General features: G+C 50.5%; 1 pseudogene across 1 annotated transcript in view; it reads right to left on the bottom strand.

Annotated features, from left to right (window-relative positions):
• Window positions 1–19,162, bottom strand: part of LOC308578184 (protein CIMAP1C-like) — a 34,167-nt pseudogene extending 15,005 nt beyond the window's left edge. The window contains exons 1-3 of the transcript in view: window positions 19,111–19,162; window positions 17,660–17,770; window positions 16,926–17,039 (exon numbers count right to left, since the gene is read on the bottom strand). The product of the transcript in view is annotated as a protein CIMAP1C-like (transcript). The remainder of the gene's footprint in view (window positions 1–16,925; window positions 17,040–17,659; window positions 17,771–19,110) is intronic.
• Between the last annotated feature and the right edge of the window lie 711 nt (window positions 19,163–19,873).

Genomic DNA, 19,873 nt, shown 5'->3' with positions numbered 1-19,873 from the left:
GCACGGAAGCCGGACTGGAATGGATCCAAAGCAGATGTTTCATCCAGAAACCTACCAAGCTGTTCAGCAACCGCTCTCTCAATCACCTTACCCAGGAATGGAAGATTCGAGACCGGGCGGTAATTGGATAGATCTAAGGGATCTAACGATGTTTTCTTTAAGAGCGGACGCACCACCGCCTCCTTCAGTTCCCCTGGGAATATCCCGGTGCCAAGGGACAAATTGATGATATCCCCCAGGGGGGCCCGCACCTCGTCTGGACACGCTCTAATCAGCCATGACGGGCACGGGTCAAGAGGACAGGTGGTGGGCTTTCCAGCTTGGAGGAATCTGTCCACATCGGCTGGAGATATCCGGTCAAAGTGGTCCAATACTGGACCCGAGGACAGTCGAGGGGCCTCCAGTTCCTTTATTGTATCCAAATTGGCAGGGAGGTCATGGCGGAGCAACAGGACCTTCTCCGCAAAAAAGCTCGCAAATGCCTCACAGCTGTGTGTCAGATTGTTATTTAAATTTGGCTGTCCTTCAACGGACGTTAGAGACCGAATTATACTAAATAATTGCGCCGGGCGAGAGCTAGCGGATGCAATGGAGGCCGAGAAGTAAGACTTCTTAGCGGCCTTCACTGCCATCTCATAGGTTTTCATAAAAACCCTATAAGATGTTCTTGAGGCTCCGTCACGGGCACCCCGCCATACTCGCTCTAGCCGTCTGAGGTCCCGCTTCATTTTCCGAAGCTCCTCGGTAAACCAGGGGGCCCGGTTTCTGCGGGGTCGCAGAGGGCGCTTAGGTGCGATCTCATCGATGGCTGCCAGGAGCTGGGTATTCCAGCCCTCAACAAGCTCAGTCAATGAGTCGCCAGGGGGAGCAAGGTCCCGCAAGGCCTGACGGAATCTATCAGGGTCCATCAGCCTCCGCGGGCGAGCCCAAATTGGCTCGCCACCTAAGCGGGGTGGGGGTGGAAAATCAATCCTGGCTTTCAGTGCGTAGTGATCAGACCATGGCACCTTCATCGAGGGAGACATGATCACATCTATACCGGCGCCAAAGATCAAATCCAGCGTGTGGCCTGCTTGATGTGTGGGGCCCGAAACAAACTGGGAGAGCCCTAGTGTTGCCATGGAAGACACCAGGTCCAGAGCCTGTGAGGAGGGAGTGGCATCAGCATGGATGTTGAAGTCCCCCAGTACCAATAGGTTGGGGAACTCCAAGGCCCAGCCGGCCACCGCCTCCAACAGGCCTGACAGGGTGGCTGCTGGTGCGCTAGGTGGCCGGTACACCAGCCAGACAGCCAAGCTCACCTCGGAGCCCCACACTAGGCCAACACATTCAATGCCGGGGATCGATGGCGATGGCAGAGCCCTGAAAGAACAATCTTCTCGGATTAATAGTGCCACCCCTCCCCCCCGGCCCACAGTCCGCGACTGGTGGAGGACGGAGAAACCCGGGGGCGCCATCTCTCGTAAGGTAACAGTTTCCCCTTCGCGCACCCATGTCTCCGTCACACAAGCCAGGTCAACCCCCTGCGAGGTGAAGAAGTCTCGCAGGGTGGCGGTTTTTTTGCCTATAGACCTGGCATTGCACAACACCAGTGACGGAGGTGAGTAATCCTTGCTCACCCTACCTTCGTCCCTCGGGATGGGGCGCAGATTGGAAGGGGTACGAGCATATCCATATCTCGATCCCCTTCGCCTATGACATCTGCCCCCACCGCCATACCTCCCTCGCCCCACTACGGTAGCAATCCCAAGCCTCAAACCAACCTCCATTTACAGAATAGAAACAAGTCAAATCAAAACAATTGTACCAACACAACAAATCCCCACCCCACTCAATAACCAACCCCAAACCAAACTAAAACAGAACAAAATAGAAATACATCAATAAAAACCACCGTTCATGGTGGGACAACAAAGTAAAAAATAAAAACCCCTATAAAACATTTTAAAATATATAAAAACATATTAAGCATTTGCCGCGGCAACATCAGTGTCCTTAAGACAGTAGCGGTGGCGAGTGTGGGCCCCGCCCCCTAGGCCTGGAAGAGTGTGCCTACAGGAGGGAGCGGCCTTCCTCAACCCCCACGGTGGAGCCGCAGCAGTGGTGTCCCGGTGCCTCATGAGGCCTCTTAAGCTGTGGCAGTGGTGAGTCAGTCTGGCCCCGCCCCCTGGGCCTGGTGGAATCAGCCTGAGGAGGGAGCGGCCTTCCCAACTCACAGTGCAGCAGCAGCAGTGGTGTTCCGGTGCCTCGTGCGGCCTCTTAAGCTGTGGCAGTGGTGAGTCAGTCTGGCCCCGCCCCCTGGGCCTGGTGGAATCAGCCTGAGGAGGGAGCGGCCTTCCCAACTCACAGTGCAGCAGCAGCAGTGGTGTTCCGGTGCCTCGTGCGGCCTCTTAAGCTGTGGCAGTGGTGAGTCAGTCTGGCCCCGCCCCCTGGGCCTGGTGGAATCAGCCTGAGGAGGGAGCGGCCTTCCCAACTCACAGTGCAGCAGCCCAAAAACGTTATTAAAACCTTCTAAATCCAAAATGTCTGTGTTCTCAAGAAGCAGCCATTCTTTCAGCCAGCAAAATGCCGCTGATTCATAGTAGAGTTTAAAGTCTGGCAGGGCAAATCCACCTCTATCCTTTGCATCAGTTAATATTTTAAATTTTATTCTGGGCTTCTTGCCCTGCCAGACAAATCTAGAAATGTCTCTCTGCCACTTCTTGAAACAGTCCATTTTGTCCAAAATTTGCAATGATTGAAACAAAAATAACATTCTTGGCAATACATTCATCTTTATAACAGCAATTCGACCTAACAAGGAAAGCTTCAAGTTTGACCAAATTTCTAAATCTTTTTTAACTTCCGTCCAGCATTTTTCATAGTTATCTTTAAACAAATTTCCATTTTTAGCTGTCATATTAATCCCCAAGTATTTCACTTTCTTAACCACAGTCAAACCTGTTTCATTCTGGAACTTCTCTCTTTCCAATGATGTTAAGTTTTTCTCCAAAACCTTAGTTTTTAATTTGTTCAATTTAAATCCTGCCACCTGACCAAACTCTTGAATTAATTCTAATACTCTTTTGGTACTAGACTCTGGCTCCTGTAACGTCAAAACTAGGTTACCTGCAAATGCTCTCAATTTATATTGTTTAGCTCCGACCTGTATACCTTTAACCTGCCGGTCTCTTCTGATCATATTGAGCAGAACCTCCATGACCGATATAAAAAGCAATGGGGAAATTGGGCACCCCTGTCGTGTTCCTTTTTCTATCTTAAATTGTTCCGTAACCACATTATTTACAATTAATTTAGCCTTTTGTTCAGAATATATTGCACCTATACCATTTTCAAAACCTTGGCCTACCCCCATACCCTGCAAGTTCTTTTTCATAAAACTCCAAGATATATTATCAAAGGCTTTCTCTGCACCCACGAATATCAAAACTGCTTTAGTGTTTATATTCACTTCTAACTTTTCCAAAATGTCAATTACGTTCCTCAGATTATCAGATAAATGTCTTCCCGGCAGAAAACCCGCTTGGTCCTTATGAATCTCTTCAATCAGTACTTTTTTCAGCCTCTTAGCCAAAATATCAGCAAAAATTTTGTAATCCACATTTAATAAGGATATGGGACGGTAGTTCTTAAGTTGAGTCTTTTCAGTCTCTGTTTTCGGTATAAGTGGTTCCTCTTCATCCTGGAGAAGAGTGACTAGTGGGGTGCCACAGGGTTCTGTCTTGGGCCCGGTCTTATTCAACATCTTTATCAACGACTTGGATGATGGACTCAAGGGCATCCTGATCAAATTTGCAGATGACACCAAACTGGGAGGGGTGGCTAACACCCCAGAGGACAGGATCACACTTCAAAACGACCTTGACAGATTAGAGAACTGGGCCAAAACAAACAAGATGAACTTTAACAGGGAGAAATGTAAAGTATTGCACTTGGGCAAAAAAAAATGAGAGGCACAAATACAAGATGGGGGACACCTGGCTTGAGAGCAGTACATGTGAAAAGGATCTAGGAGTCTTGGTTGACCACAAACTTGACATGAGCCAACAGTGTGACGCGACAGCTAAAAAAGCCAATGCAATTCTGGGCTGCATCAATAGGAGTATAGCATCTAGATCAAGGGAAGTAATAGTGCCACTGTATTCTGCTCTGGTCAGACCTCACCTGGAGTACTGTGTCCAGTTCTGGGCACCACAGTTCAAGAAGGACACTGACAAACTGGAACGTGTCCAGAGGAGGGCAACCAAAATGGTCAAAGGCCTGGAAATGATGCCTTATGAGGAACGGCTAAGGGAGCTGGGCATGTTTAGCCTGGAGAAGAGGAGGTTAAGGGGTGATATGATAGCCATGTTCAAATATATAAAAGGATGTCACATAGAGGAGGGAGAAAGGTTGTTTTCTGCTGCTCCAGAGAAGCGGACACGGAGCGATGGATCCAAACTACAAGAAAGAAGATTCCACCTAAACATTAGGAAGAACTTCCTGACAGTAAGAGCTGTTCGACAGTGGAATTTGCTGCCAAGGAGTGTGGTGGAGTCTCCTACTTTGGAGGTCTTTAAGCAGAGGCTTGACAACCATATGTCAGGAGTGCTCTGATGGTGTTTCCTGCTTGGCAGGGGGTTGGACTCAATGGCCCTTGTGGTCTCTTCCAACTCTATGATTCTATGAAATTTTGGTAGCAATTTCTCCTTTGCATATATCACCAAGCCTCTCTTTTTAACTTTGTCATACGAAATAAATTCTTGTCCCAATCTCTTATTAATAAGCATTTTCCTGTGTAGCCTCATTACATGTGTTTCTTTTAAACAAATCAAGTCCAATTGTTCTTTCCTTAATACATGAAAAACAGATTTCCTCTTCCGAGGGGAATTCAGTCCATTACAATTCCAGGTTAAAAGTTGCAGAGCCATGGTAAGTTACTTAGCTTTCCCTCCAACTGCACCGAGTTGTTGTTGTTCTTCTGTCGGTGGTGTGTCTTTCCCTGGGCCCGGGAATCCAAATGACAAGTTTGCTATGTCTAGAATTCCTTTTCCTGATGCAGTCAGCTCCTCTCCTGATTCCACTTCCTTCTGTAAGTCCTCCTCGTGATCTTTCAGAAACTTGTCTTTATCATTCACTGTCCTTATTCTTATTTTCCTTCCTTTGTATTTAAAAGATAAACCTTGGGGAAATTCCCACCTGAAGAGTATTTTATTTCTTCTAAGTAGGCCGACAAGATCTTTATAATAAGCCCTTATATCCAAAATGTGTTTAGGTATATCCTTGAAGGACTCAACAAATGAGTCTTCAATTTCCAAGGTTCTTTGGTAGTGCAGATTCAAGATTTTATCTCTTTCTTCTTTTGTTCTTAAGGTGATCAAACAATCTCTTGCTCTGTTCTTTCCTTGTCTTTTGCTGAGTCTAAATGCACTCACCATTTGAATTCATCTTTCCCCAGGTCTTGTTGCCAAAAGTCTGTGAATTCCTTTGTAAGGAAGTCTATCAAGTTGTCTTTCTCACTTTCAGGTACTGCTCTAATTCTTAGGTTTCTCTCCTTTCTTTGTAATTCAATCATAGACAGTGTCAGGTCGTGATCCTCTAATTTCTTATATACCGGTGGTATCTTCTCTTGAACAGCAGTTGCAATATCCTTAGCTTCCTCTGCAATCTGTCGAGTCGAGGCCGATTCCTCTAATAGTTTTTCAATGGACTGTGTATTGGAGTTCACCTTGTTCCCCAGTTCATTAATACTTGGAGTGTTCAAATCTATTTTTGCTGAGGCCCCAGCTACTTGTTTATTTGTCTCTGCAACCTGTTTGGCTAATTTTTCCAAAGATGCATCAATTTTGCCAAGTGCCTGAGCCAATAGCTCTTCAGATGACATAGCTTTTGATTTTACTTGCGAAGCAGCAGCTCCTACTGTGCCTGCCGCTCCGGATGTTGAGGCCCTTCTCTGAAAAGTAATATCAGTCTTGTATTGTCTGCCGGATCTGGTAGTTTTATCCTGTATGCCACTCACCAGCTCTATCTTCCCTTTCCCATCTGCCATAACAAGCCCAAGGTCAGTCACACGCTTGGTGAGTTTGTTTTGCAAAGTAATTTTCCAGAGCTTGGTAACTTGATGACAAAATAGTTGTTACAACGTAGTCTCCTCTAGGGGGACACCCTTCCAACTTCACTATGCAACTGTTAAAAACAAGTATAGTTCTTAAAAGTTCCAATATCCCTCAAAAGCCAGAGTTTCAATGCTTTTAGAAAAGTTTCAGTGTCTCTAAAAAGTTACTTTATAGTCAAAGGCAGATCTATAAACACTGTATCTTTCTCAAAGTGTCAATATTCTTTACCCTTAACATGCAGACAATTCTTCCCACTGGTCGACCTTCCCTGTCATAGGCAGTCCGTTCCCAGATTTCCGAGACAGCAGAAATATATTTACACCCTCTTTTCTTGCAGGTAAAATAATGCTCGGTTCTCCCCCCTCCACTCCTGCAAACCGGAGGGGAGTCGTCTTTTTTGGTGCTGGATTTGACCTTTAAAAGTCGTCTTTCAGGGTTACAGCTTTACAGTCTCTTTACTTTAATCTATTTACAAGTCGGAAGAGGCAGACTTCCTGTTTGTGCCTTTCCCGTTTCGGTGCCAAATTAACTAAATTTTTCTTCCAATTACTTGCTTACTCCTACTCACGGGTAGTTGCTTTAGCTTCCAATTGTCCAGAAAGAAATCAGCGCTCTCCGCGCCACACACCCCCTTTCCGTTCCGGAGCCTTTAAAAAGGGGGGCGCAAACGGAGCCCGCCGAGTCTCCAAGTTCTCAGGCTTCCCCGCCTGAGATTTCTTCGGGTCCCGCTTCGCCGCAGCGGTCAGACCCTGTCCCCGTGGAGCCGATTCCCTCCGGAGCTCAGAGGGAATCCGCCATTTGTCGCTGGTGCTGACCGGAAGTCTTTTGCAGGTTTCACCTGGGACTTGGTACGACTTTTGCCTGACGCTTCAGGGGAGAGAATTGCACCCTGAGGCACTCCACACACCAAGGAGTGGCGCGATGACAATTCCCCCCCAAGCGCCACCCTCTGTCCCCGACCAGAGAGAAACGAGCGCAGCCATTGAAGGACTGTGCCCTGGATCCCCACGTCGGCAAGGCGGTGGTCCAGGAGTTCGTGATCGACCATGTCAAAGGCTGCTGACAGATCTAGAAGAATCAGCAGCCCCGACCCGCCTCGATCCAGCTGCCTGCGGAGATCATCTGTTAGGGCGACCAGAGCCGTCTTGGTCCCATGACCAGCGCGGAAGCCGGACTGGAATGGATCCAAAGCAGATGTTTCATCCAGAAACCTACCAAGCTGTTCAGCAACCGCTCTCTCAATCACCTTACCCAGGAATGGAAGATTCGAGACCGGGCGGTAATTGGATAGATTTGAGGGATCTAATGATGTTTTCTTTAAGAGCGGACGCACCACCGCCTCCTTCAGTTCCCCTGGGAATATCCCGGTGCCAAGGGACAAATTGATGATATCCCCCAGGGGGGCCCGCACCTCGTCTGGACACGCTCTAATCAGCCATGACGGGCACGGGTCAAGAGGACAGGTGGTGGGCTTTCCAGCTTGGAGGAATCTGTCCACATCGGCTGGAGATATCCGGTCAAAGTGGTCCAATACTGGACCCGAGGACAGTCGAGGGGCCTCCAGTTCCTTTATTGTATCCAAATTGGCAGGGAGGTCATGGCGGAGCAACAGGACCTTCTCCGCAAAAAAGCTCGCAAATGCCTCACAGCTGTGTGTCAGATTGTTATTTAAATTTGGCTGTCCTTCAAGGGATGTTAAAGACCGAATTATACTAAATAATTGCGCCGGGCGAGAGCTAGCGGATGCAATGCAAGCCGAGAAGTAAGACGTCTTAGCGGCCTTCACTGCCATCTCATAGGTTTTCATAAAAACCCTATAAGATGTTCTTGAGGCTCCGTCACGGGCACCCCGCCATACTCGCTCTAGCCGTCTGAGGTCCCGCTTCATTTTCCGAAGCTCCTCGGTAAACCAGGGAGCCCGGTTTCTGCGGGGTCGTAGAGGGCGCTTAGGTGCAATCTCATTGATGGCTGCCAGGAACTGGGTATTCCAGCCCTCAACAAGCTCAGTCAATGAGTCGCCAGGGGGAGCAAGGTCCCGCAAGGCTTGACGGAATCTATCAGGGTCCATCAGCCTCTGCGGGCGAGCCCAAATCGGCTCGCCACCTAAGCAGGGTGGGGGTGGAACATCAATCCTGGCTTTCAGAGCATAGTGATCAGACCATGGCACCTTCATCGAAGGAGACATGATCACATCTATACCGGCGCCAAAGATCAAATCCAGCGTGTGGCCTGCTTGATGTGTGGGGCCCGAAACAAACTGGGAGAGCCCTAGTGTCGCCATGGAAGACACCAGGTCCAGAGCCTGTGAGGAGGGAGTGGCATCAGCGTGGAAGTTGAAGTCTCCCAATACCAATAGGTTAGGGAACTCCAAGGCCCAGCCGGCCACCGCCTCCAACAGGCCTGACAGGGTGGCTGCTGGTACGCTAGGTGGCCGGTACACCAGCCAGACAGCCAAGCTCTCCTCGGAGCCCCACACTAGGCCAACACATTCAATGCCAGGGATCAATGGTGATGGTAGAGCCCTGAAAGAACAATCTTCCCGGATTAATACTGCCACCCCTCCCCCCCGGCCCACAGTCCGTGACTGGTGGAGGACGGAGAAACCCGGGGGCGCCATCTCTCGTAAGGTAACAGTTACCCCTTCGCGCACCCAGGTCTCCATCACACAAGCCAGGTCAACCCCCTGCGAGGTAAAGAAATCTCGCAGGGTAGCGGTTTTGTTGCCTATAGACCTGGCATTGCACAACACCAGTGAAGGAGGTGAGTAATCCTTGCTCACCCTACCCTCGTCCCTCGGGATGGGGCGCAGATTGGAAGGGGTACGAGCATATCCGTATCTCAATCCCCTTCGCCTATAACATCTGCCCCCACCTCCATACCTCCCTCGCCCCTCCACGGTAGCAATCCCAAGCCTCATACTAACCTCCATTTACAAATTAGAAAACAAAACAACCAAAACAATTATGCCCAAACAAAACCAATCCCCACCCCACTCGATGTCCAACCCCAAAAACAAAACAAGACGGAACAAACAAAAATACATAGATAAAAACCACCATTCACGGTGGTACAACAAAGTAAACAATAAAAACACCTTTAAAACACCTTAAAATATATATAAACATCTTCAACATTTGCTGCAGCAGCACCAGTGTCCTTAAAGCTATTACGGGGGTGAGCCTGGGCCCCGCCCCCTAGGCCGGATGGAGTGAGCCTGAGGAGGGAGAGGCCTTCTCCAACACTCACGATGCAGCAGCAGGGATGTCCCAGACCCCAATGAGGCCTCTTAACGCTGTGGCGAAGGTGAGCCTGGGCCCTGCCCCCTAGGCCGGATGGGAATGAGCCTGAGGAGGGAGAGGCCTTCTCCGACACTCCGATGCAGCAGCAGCGATGTCCCAGACCCCAATGAGGCCTCTTAAAGCTGTGGCGAAGGTGAGCCTGGGCCCCGCCCCCTAGGCCGGATGGAGTGAGCCTGAGGAGGGAGACGCCTTCTCCGACACTCCGATGCAGCAGCAGCGATGTCCCAGACCCCAATGAGGCCTCTTAAAGCTGTGGCGAAGGTGAGCCTGGGCCCCGCCCCCTAGGCCGGATGGAGTGAGCCTGAGGAGGGAGAGGCCTTCTCTGACACTCCGATGCAGCAGCAGCGATGCCCCAGACCCCAATGAGGCCTCTTAAGGCTGTGGCGAAGGTGAGCCTGGGCCCCGCCCCCTAGGCCGGATGGAGTGAGCCAGAGGAGGGAGAGGCCTTCTCCGACACTCCGATGCAGCAGCAGCTATGTCCCAGACCCCAATGAGGCCTCTTAAAGCTGTGGCGAAGGTGAGCCTGGGCCCCGCCCCCTAGGCCGGATGGAGTGAGCCTGAGGAGGGAGAGGCCTTCTCCGACACTCCGATGCAGCAGCAGCGATGTCCCAGACCCCAATGAGGCCTCTTAAGGCTGTGGCGAAGGTGAGCCTGGGCCCCGCCCCCTAGGCCGGATGGAGTGAGCCTGAGGAGGGAGAGGCCTTCTCCGACACTCCGATGCAGCAGCAGCGATGTCCCAGACCCCAATGAGGCCTCTTAAGGCTGTGGCGAAGGTGAGCCTGGGCCCCGCCCCCTAGGCCGGATGGAGTGAGCCTGAGGAGGGAGAGGCCTTCTCCGATACTCCGATGCAGCAGCAGCGATGTCCCAGACCCCAATGAGGCCTCTTAAGGCTGTGGCGAAGGTGAGCCTGGGCCCCGCCCCCTAGGCCGGATGGAGTGAGCCTGAGGAGGGAGAGGCCTTCTCCGACACTCACGATGCAGCAGCAGCGATGTCCCAGGCCTCAATAAGGCCTCTTAAGGCTGTGGCGAAGGTGAGCCTGGGCCCCGCCCCTTAGGCTGGATGGAGTGAGCCTGAGGAGGGAGAGGCCTTCTTCGACACTCTGATGCAGCAGCAGCGATGTCCCAGGCCTCAATGAGGCCTCTTAAGGCTGTGGCGAAGGTGAGCCTGGGCCCCGCCCCTTAGGCTGGATGGAGTGAGCCTGAGGAGGGAGAGGCCTTCTCCGACACTCACGATGCAGCAGCAGCGATGTCCCAGGCCTCAATGAGGCCTCTTAAGGCTGTGGCGAAGGTGAGCCTGGGCCCCGCCCCCTAGGCCGGATGGAGTGAGCCTGAGGAGGGAGAGGCCTTCTTCGACACTCTGATGCAGCAGCAGCGATGTCCCAGACCCCAATGAGGCCTCTTAAAGCTGTGGCGAAGGTGAGCCTGGGCCCCGCCCCCTAGGCCGGATGGAGTGAGCCTGAGGAGGGAGAGGCCTTCTCCGACACTCACAATGCAGCAGCAGCAGCGATGTCCCAGGCCCCAATGATGCCTCTTAAAGCTGTGGCGAAGGTGAGCCTGGGCCCCGCCCCCTAGGCCGGATGGAGTGAGCCTGAGGAGGGAGAGGCCTTCTTCGACACTCTGATGCAGCAGCAGCGATGTCCCAGACCCCAATGAGGCCTCTTAAGGCTGTGGCGAAGGTGAGCCTGGGCCCCGCCCCCTAGGCCGGATGGAGTGAGCCTGAGGAGGGAGAGGCCTTCTCCAACACTCACGATGCAGCAGCAGCGATGTCCCAGGCCTCAATGAGGCCTCTTAAGGCTGTGGCGAAGGTGAGCCTGGGCCCCGCCCCCTAGGCCGGATGGAGTGAGCCTGAGGAGGGAGAGGCCTTCTCCGACACTCCGATGCAGCAGCAGCGATGTCCCAGACCCCAATGAGGCCTCTTAAGGCTGTGGCGAAGGTGAGCCTGGGCCCCGCCCCCTAGGCCGGATGGAGTGAGCCTGAGGAGGGAGAGGCCTTCTCCGACACTCCGATGCAGCAGCAGCGATGTCCCAGGCCTCAATGAGGCCTCTTAAAGCTGTGGCGAAGGTGAGCCTGGGCCCCGCCCCCTAGGCCGGATGGAGTGAGCCTGAGGAGGGAGAGGCCTTCTCCAACACTCACGATGCAGCAGCAGCGATGTCCCAGGCCTCAATGAGGCCTCTTAAGGCTGTGGCGAAGGTGAGCCTGGGCCCCGCCCCCTAGGCCAGATGGAGTGAGCCTGAGGAGGGAGAGGCCTTCTCCGACACTCCGATGCAGCAGCAGCGATGTCCCAGACCCCAATGAGGCCTCTTAAAGCTGTGGCGAAGGTGAGCCTGGGCCCCGCCCCCTAGGCCGGATGAAGTGAGCCTGAGGAGGGAGAGGCCTTCTCCAACACTCACGATGCAGCAGCAGCGATGTCCCAGGCCTCAATGAGGCCTCTTAAGGCTGTGGCGAAGGTGAGCCTGGGCCCCGCCCCCTAGGCCGGATGGAGTGAGCCTGAGGAGGGAGAGGCCTTCTCCGACACTCTGATGCAGCAGCAGCGATGTCCCAGACCCCAATGAGGCCTCTTAAAGCTGTGGCGAAGGTGAGCCTGGGCCCCGCCCCCTAGGCCGGATGGAGTGAGCCTGAGGAGGGAGAGGCCTTCTCCGACACTCCGATGCAGCAGCAGCGATGTCCCAGACCCCAATGAGGCCTCTTAAAGCTGTGGCGAAGGTGAGCCTGGGCCCCGCCCCCTAGGCCGGATGGAGTGAGCCTGAGGAGGGAGAGGCCTTCTCCGACACTCCGATGCAGCAGCAGCGATGTCCCAGACCCCAATGAGGCCTCTTAAAGCTGTGGCGAAGGTGAGCCTGGGCCCCGCCCCCTAGGCCGGATGGAGTGAGCCTGAGGAGGGAGAGGCCTTCTCCAGCACTCACGATGCAGCAGCAGCGATGTCCCAGGCCTCAATGAGGCCTCTTAAGGCTGTGGCGAAGGTGAGCCTGGGCCCCGCCCCCTAGGCCGGATGGAATGAGCCTGAGGAGGGAGAGGCCTTCTCCGACACTCACGATGCAGCAGCATAAGTCCGATTAAGGCTGTTAATAATCATGAAGCAGAATATCTCTTCCTGTAGAGGGAAATTGCATTCCGCCATCTGCTGGCATAAGAATTTCATCTCTGTCAGATGCGCTTGTACATCTCCATCTGGCACTAGCCTTAGATTGGTCAGCTTTTCAAAATGCAGCTACGCTGAAGAACCAGCATCTCTTTGATGTATTCTACGCAGCTGTCAGAGCCGCTTCCAGGTCCCAGCTCACAGAGCACCACGCTAGCCGGCAGTATTGTACAAACTTCTTTATTGAGCTACAGTTTCCATTTTCAAGCCGCAGCGCGCAGCTCTACGTCTTAGAAGCTAGACCGGCGAAGCTCCGTCTGAGTCTCCGCCTCCTGTACACCAACTTAATACTCTAGCCTTACTCCACCTCTTCCGTCTTTCCTTTCTCCTCTGGGTCCCTCTACCCCCCGTGGTCTCTTCCTTCCTGGACTCTTCTGACGCTGACCCCCCCGACTCTTCTCCCTCCTTGCGGCGGGCTTTAGGACCTGGCTCCCTATCCGGGCTGCTTACTGTGCCGCCTTCCTGTGCATTTGAACTTGGCGCGCGTGCGCAGCCTTCAACCTTCCTCTTGACCGTTTCCTCGCTCCCCGATGGAGGTGTGGCCAATCCTAACTCCTGCCCTCCCGCTTGCGGCGAGCCGCCAGATCCCGATACCTGGGACCCCTCCCCCCTACTGCGCTCTGGTGGGGAAGCTGGTCCCGATTTCCAACTGCTGCTCTCTGAGTCCCCTCTGGTCCCTTCTACCTGGGGTGTCCCCCTAGGCGCCCCCCCTTGCTCTGACCACTGGCGCCCCTTTTTGTGAATCTTCCGACTCACTGGAAAGACTCGGAGATCTCGGGCCGCTGTCATCGCTCATATTACCTCCGGATTCCTCCCCCTCTCTCTCTGTTTCCTCCCTTTCCTGTGCCTCTGCTCCTGAACCCCTGACAGCAGCGTTTGCCAAATCTCACGCACGCATTGCAAATTCTGAATATGCATGAGTTGATCATCTGAGATACACAGAATTATGGCCGTCCTGGCTCTCACATTCTGTGAATTCCAACCTGGCGTTGGTGCAGCAGGGATGGGGTTTTCAATCACCCCAAAAATCCTCTGATTCTGAAGCAGGGCTTTCATCTTTACAGACCATGAGGAATAATTGTCATTAGTCAGTGGAGGTGGGTAAGGTAAGCCTCCTCCCTTCTTGGCATCCATTTTGAATCCAAGCCTCAGCTCTCACTCTCGAGCCTGTAAAATTCCAAGAGTCTATTGGCTGTTTACTGCCTCACTTGGCAGTTAAACACAGGCTGTTTTGAAAGTCCTTTCAAGAGCAGTGAGATATTAGACAAAACAAACGCTGTTTACCAGCCTCTCACAGTCCCAGCCCCTCTTCCGTTGTTGGCCGGTAACTTTCCACTTTACTGACGTTTCGTTGCTTAGCAACTGGACATTCCAGGCTTATCAAGACTCAGGTATGCGAAATATGTGGCTCTCTTTCAGTGCTGGTTTCATCCAAAAGCAGACACTCAGTGAACCGAAGAATGTCTCAATTCGCGTTCACTCTCACAGCCATAAAATTAGCATACCTTAGGGGTTCCGTTGCTCAGCAAAAACACCTCCTCCGGTGCTTCCATCCGCACGCTACCATATCTTCCTTATCTCCTTGCAGAGGATGAAGTACGCTCCATCAACCTCTCTTGTTGCTTTCATGGATCAAAACCATCCTCTGCTACCAGATGTTGGGAATCAAGCCTTTATTAGGAGAAACTGGCAACTCTCTAGGCACCCGGCTTGATCTCCTGATGACCTCCCTGTCTGCATTCCCCAGCAGGATACAGGCTAGGTCGTGATAGGCGATCCTTCTCAGCGTGAGAAGAACACCCCCCCTCTTTCCTGCCCCCCCCCCAGGCAGGGGAAAGAGATAGACAGAAACGTATTTACATGCCTTTATTTCTGTCTTTGCAGCGTTACAGAAAAACACGACTGCTCTCTTCAAACTCCAACAGCCGAGAGACAAACTCCACCTGTACTTCCTGTACAGCTCATATTACGCTCTCAGCTAATTCCGGTGCTCTCTGCACTGTTAATTGACTGTCCCTCTGTTTCCCACGGAACAGTCCCAACATTCCCATTATGTTTTGCTTTCAAGCTACCAGCTCGCGGCCGCATTGCTTCTATATCGTAACAGATACATCATATCCTACAGGAGCACAGGAGGAGGCAGGAATGATGGATGTAAAATCTGACAGGTGAGAAACATTGAGGCTTAAAGAGAAGGAGCAATCTGCCATGCAGGGTTTGTTTGTTTTTTAAGTTGCTGTTTTACTTGCTAATGTTAGGAGTAAAAAAACCCCACTTATTGATCTATTAGTAGATCCCAAACTTCCATTGATGTTTCTCAAATGAAAGGGAAAAGCATTCCCCATGTATTTGCTACAATACTCTGCTCCTCCTTGTAGATGACAAGCCTTGCATATTCTCTCTCTCTTTCTCTCTCTAAATTTGAGAATTCTATTTGTTCTTAAGCTGAATCATTTGTAAACTGTTGTGCTTTTGAGGATGTTGGAGGAAGAGGCACTATCCTCCTTGCCTTGACTGAAAATCCCCCCCACTTTTAAAAATCATGGCATTGTCCTCCAATCTCCTCTTCTAGCAGCCTTTCCAACTAAGTTCATCACCTGTGGAGTTAAGAGTGCACTGCTATTAATCTCTTCCATGACATCTTCCCTTGCAATTCACTGTCATTTACTGTTAATTCCATAGGTACCCTCCAGACTACTTCCTAGATTATGACTCTAAAGCAACATGACCCTCTTGTTTTCCCTTATGCTGTTTTTGGTGGCTCTCCTTTCTGTCCGTTCATCAGCCACATGCTCAACATCTTATGGTCCCTTGGCATCAGGAAGATGAGACTTCCAGCGTGATTGACCAGAATGCTGCAACATGATTGCTGGCAGGAGTGAGACCTTGTCAGCATATAACACCTGTGCTCAAAGATCTGCACTGGCTGCTGATTTGCTACCAGGCCAGGTTGAAGGTGTTACTATTGATATATATAGCACATGGAAGAACCCTTTGGCTAGAGGACTGCCCTCTGTAAAGTAGGACACTTAGACACCCTAATGGTAAAAAGTGTTTTTCAACCCAGTTGACTTGGTGGAACACCAATCAGGAAAACTATATTTCCCCCAGTTCCTTGAATGCCCCTTTATCCAGAGCAGCCCCACTCGGTCAAGGCCAATAGCTGGAAAGCAATAGGGATCACACACACACATGGAATGAATGGAGGGATGGATGGGCGTCACAGACACTTTTAAACTACACTTTGATATCACCCCAGACAATCTCCCACATCAAACAGCCCACTTAGGTAAGGTCTCTGTACATAGCTGGTTTTCCTGTCTGGTTCTTGACACCCCCTACTCAGAAATATTTTTTTTATCAAAGAGTGAATAAACTTTTACAGCCTATGGACAACACTCCCATGCAGTCAACCTTCCAGGGCCTGCAAACCAGTGGGGCTGGGACAAACAGTGAGTGTGGCTGATAAAAAAAGAGGGTGAGGCCACCTGTCTCTTTTTCATATGCTTCTCTCTGTAGTGCCAGATCTAGGGCAGTGCAGGCTGTTCCCCTGCTCAGGGTGCTGAGCCAAGGGGGCATAAAATAATAATAATAGTAATAATAATATTGGTAGTAGCAATAATAATAGTAATAATAATAATAATAATTAATACTTATATTCATGTGGGTACCTACTGAGAAACCCCATTAAAAAGCAACTGTACCAAAAGGAATTACTGTGGAAATAAAATATATTGGGGGAAGTGCCAAATTTTGTCCTCACTTAGAAAACCGTATTACCAAAGTCTACCCCTGCTCTCTGTCATTCATACACAAATCCACATGCATGCAGGTAAAAGGTAAATGTAAGGTAAAGGACCTTACATACATAGTCAAAGGCGTCTATGCGGTGTGGCGCTCATCTCACTTCAGGCTGAAGGAGCAGACAGCTTTCTGGGTCATGTGGCCAGCATTCTGGTGCACCGGGACACTGTGATAGAAGCCAGAGTGCATGGAAATGCCGTTTACCTTCCCCCTGGAGCAGTACCTATTTATCCACTTGCACAGGTATGCTTTCAAGCTGCGAGATTGGCAGAAGCTGGAACAGAGCAACAGGAGCTCACCCTGTCTCAGGGATTCGAACCACCAACCTTCTGCTCAGCAAGCCCAAGAGACTCAGTGGTTTAAGACCACAGCTCCACACATAATGCTCCCACACATCCATTTTCATGCATAACACACCTGCTCATTCACTCACACTCATTCTTTTTCATTCCCTCTCTTTCATGTTCAGGGATTGACCAACAAGCCTTCTTTGCACAAGGTGAGAAAGAAACATTTTCATCACAAAATTGCACAGATGCCACTCCAGCCCCATCTTGACCATCATAGTATCTCTCATCTTTCAACTTACATGCCCGCTTTCTCTCTTGCACCATGCGGAATGAAACTGGTCTCCATATCCCTAGACGGGAAATGCTTGGGTCCACATAGTAGCAGGGCCCAGGACTCTCCGTGATCGAGATCACTTGCAAAGGAAAGAAGAATTGTCTGCATGAGGCATGGTGTGGATTCTGAGCTATTTAGCTTGGTTGCAATGACTGACTTCCTATCCGATATCAATTAAAGGCACCCACTAGCTAGATAGCAGTGAATATGTTAAGCTCCGCCCCCCTGCACCTCCATTCCTGTTATCCTTCAACATGGCTTAAGTGTAGATCATCCTCTTCCCACTAAGGTCCACAGCTGTACAACTGAGAACCCTGATTTTTGTGCAACCATAATAATCAGCAGTATAAGACCCTCCAGCCCTTGCTGGACTACAACTCCTATCATTCTTGACCATGCTGACTGGGGCTGATGGGAGTTGTAGTCAAGAAACAACTACATTAGCCCCCTACATGCAGTGCCATTGATCCAGTTGGAATGGAAACTTTGGAAAGCCACCCAGCTCTTGATCATGGATCACCCAGGTCCCATCAACTGTGGCCCCGATAATTAGAGAGTCCCAAAAACACAGGTTGTCAATCTCTGTTCAAATGTTTTGCCAGCAAATTTAACAGTTGTTTAGCCAGCTTCACCCTGTGGGTCAGTTAATGCTGTTGGGAAAACCCAAATAACACAGAACCTAACTTGTCAGCATCTTACATCTTTCACTGGATTTCACACGCATTGTGTAGGCTGGCTCAGCATACTTGGTGAAGTCATGGTCCTTAATGCCAGTGAGAGGCTACCTACCATACTTCCCAGGTCCTGGCCCTGCAAGAGAACCACAAGGGGGGGAGGAGGAATAAAATAATGGGAAGACAACCCGGAACCATTAGCATTTGCAGATTATGAGCTGCCACACTGGGTAAAAGGGCAAAATGGAATAATATATTGTGTTGAATAATATATTGAATAATATATTGGGTTTTGGAGCTACAGCTCTCTAGGTGTTGTTGTTGTTGTTTAGTAGTTTAGTCGTGTCCGACTCTTCGTGACCCCATGGACCAGAGCATGCTGGGCACTCCTGTCTTCCACTGCCTCCCGCAGTTTGATCAGACTCATGTTTGTAGCTTCGAGAACACTGTCCAACCATCTCATCCTCCGTCGTCCCCTTCTCCTTGTGCCCTCCATCTTTCCCAACATCAGGGTCTTTTCCAGGGAGTCTTCTCATGAGGTGGCCAAAGTATTGGAGCCTCAGCTTCACAATCTGTCCTTCCAGTGAGCACTCAGGGCTAATTTCCTTAAGAATGGATGTGTTTGATCTCCAGGTGTTGCTGCACTGCAACTCCCATCATCTCTGACCATTGAACCAGACTGGCTGGGGCTGATGGAAGTCCCACAACATACTTTTCTTCTCCCTCTGGTAAAATCTCGCTAGCCTTGGGCCAGGATATTTGCATTGCAATAGGAAGTGAGCATTACAAGGCACCTGAATTCTTCTGTGGCTCGGACTATAATTCAAGCCAGAGAAGATTTCCCATTTTACTCAACCACCTATGCTCTGCCTGTACTTTCCCAACCCCCTTCCTTCATCCCCTTTAAACAAGCGTTACCCTGGTAGGACAACAGCAGTGGTGACATACCAGCCACAGGAAAAGGAAAACAAAAGAAAAAAAATATTATTAGCCTGACTCCCTCCTTTGGCAATCTTCACAGAACTCTAGCCCAATGGTTGCCATCAATTTGATTTGAATAAATTTTATAATGAAATGATTTTAGAATGTTGTATTATTTTATTGTTGTTAGCTGCCCTGAGCCCAGCTTCGGCTGGGGAGGGCCGGATATAAATAAAATTTATTATTTATTATTATTTATTAACAAGGAAATATGCACTGTCTCGCATGCTAGCAGTACTCTTGGAAGAAAGTTCTGATGGTGACTGAGAAATGTAGATCAGTTTCCTTCTTTGGTTTCCACAAGAACAAAAAAGGAACCCTGATGGATCAAGCCAGCCAGCCACCGAGTCCAGCATCCTGTTCTCACAGGGGCTAACCAGATGCCAGAGGGTCTTTCAACAATGCTGTTGAACACATCCAGACTGGCAAAGATATGGGTACCTCTGTATTCCTGATCTCCTTCTCTCTCTTGCCCCATCTATTCCCACAGCTCACCTTTATACTTGGCACTGATGGACGCATACTGCTTCTTGATGGCCGGCACTCTGGCTGGATGCTTAGAGATACCAGAAAGACAACTAACAGGCTGAGCTGCACCTTTGGCTCTGGAAGTCGGCATTGGAGTGTGCCCACTGCAGTGGGGAGTCGTATGTGTCACCAGTGTTCTGGGGAATGAAAGTAAATGAATGAATGCAAGTCCAACCTGCAATAAAATGTTGCACCATGGAGTGTTGCAGCTCAGGGTTCCAGCTACTCCGTTCTACCCCACCCCAAACAGTATTCAATTTCCACTAAGTATGCTAAGTTCACATTGGGCTATTTGGGGAGGGGGGAGTGTTCTCCTCTGAGGGATCTTATCCTATCCTATCCTATCCTATCCTATCCTATCCTATCCTATCCTATCCTATCCTATCCTATCTTCAAACCTTGCCGTTTTCTCCAGGCTTGCTGAGCCCTCCGTCTTGCACAGATGGTGCTGTTTTGGCCACATAAGGACCATAAGTGCTAAAAGAATGGAGATTGCTGCTTGTTTATGTGATTTAACGGCATGTACCTAGGCCAGGGTAGCCAACATCCCAAGAGCTTGTTGGACTCCAACTCCCATCAGCCCCAGTCACCATGGGATGATGGGAGTTTTAGTCCAACAACAGACAGAGAAGAGCCCCTTTGCAGCCCCTGCACTGTAAGGGCTAAGGGAATGAGGGTGAATCCAGAGGTCTGTGTGCCTTTGTTTATTTAAACCAGGAATGGGAGGCTC

This window comes from Podarcis bocagei (genome assembly GCF_964188305.1).
Source record: "Podarcis bocagei genome assembly, chromosome: W".
Taxonomy (NCBI): Eukaryota; Metazoa; Chordata; class Lepidosauria; order Squamata; family Lacertidae; genus Podarcis; species Podarcis bocagei.
The sequence above is the reverse complement of the archived record's forward strand: the minus strand, read 5'-3'. Positions and strand labels throughout refer to the sequence as shown.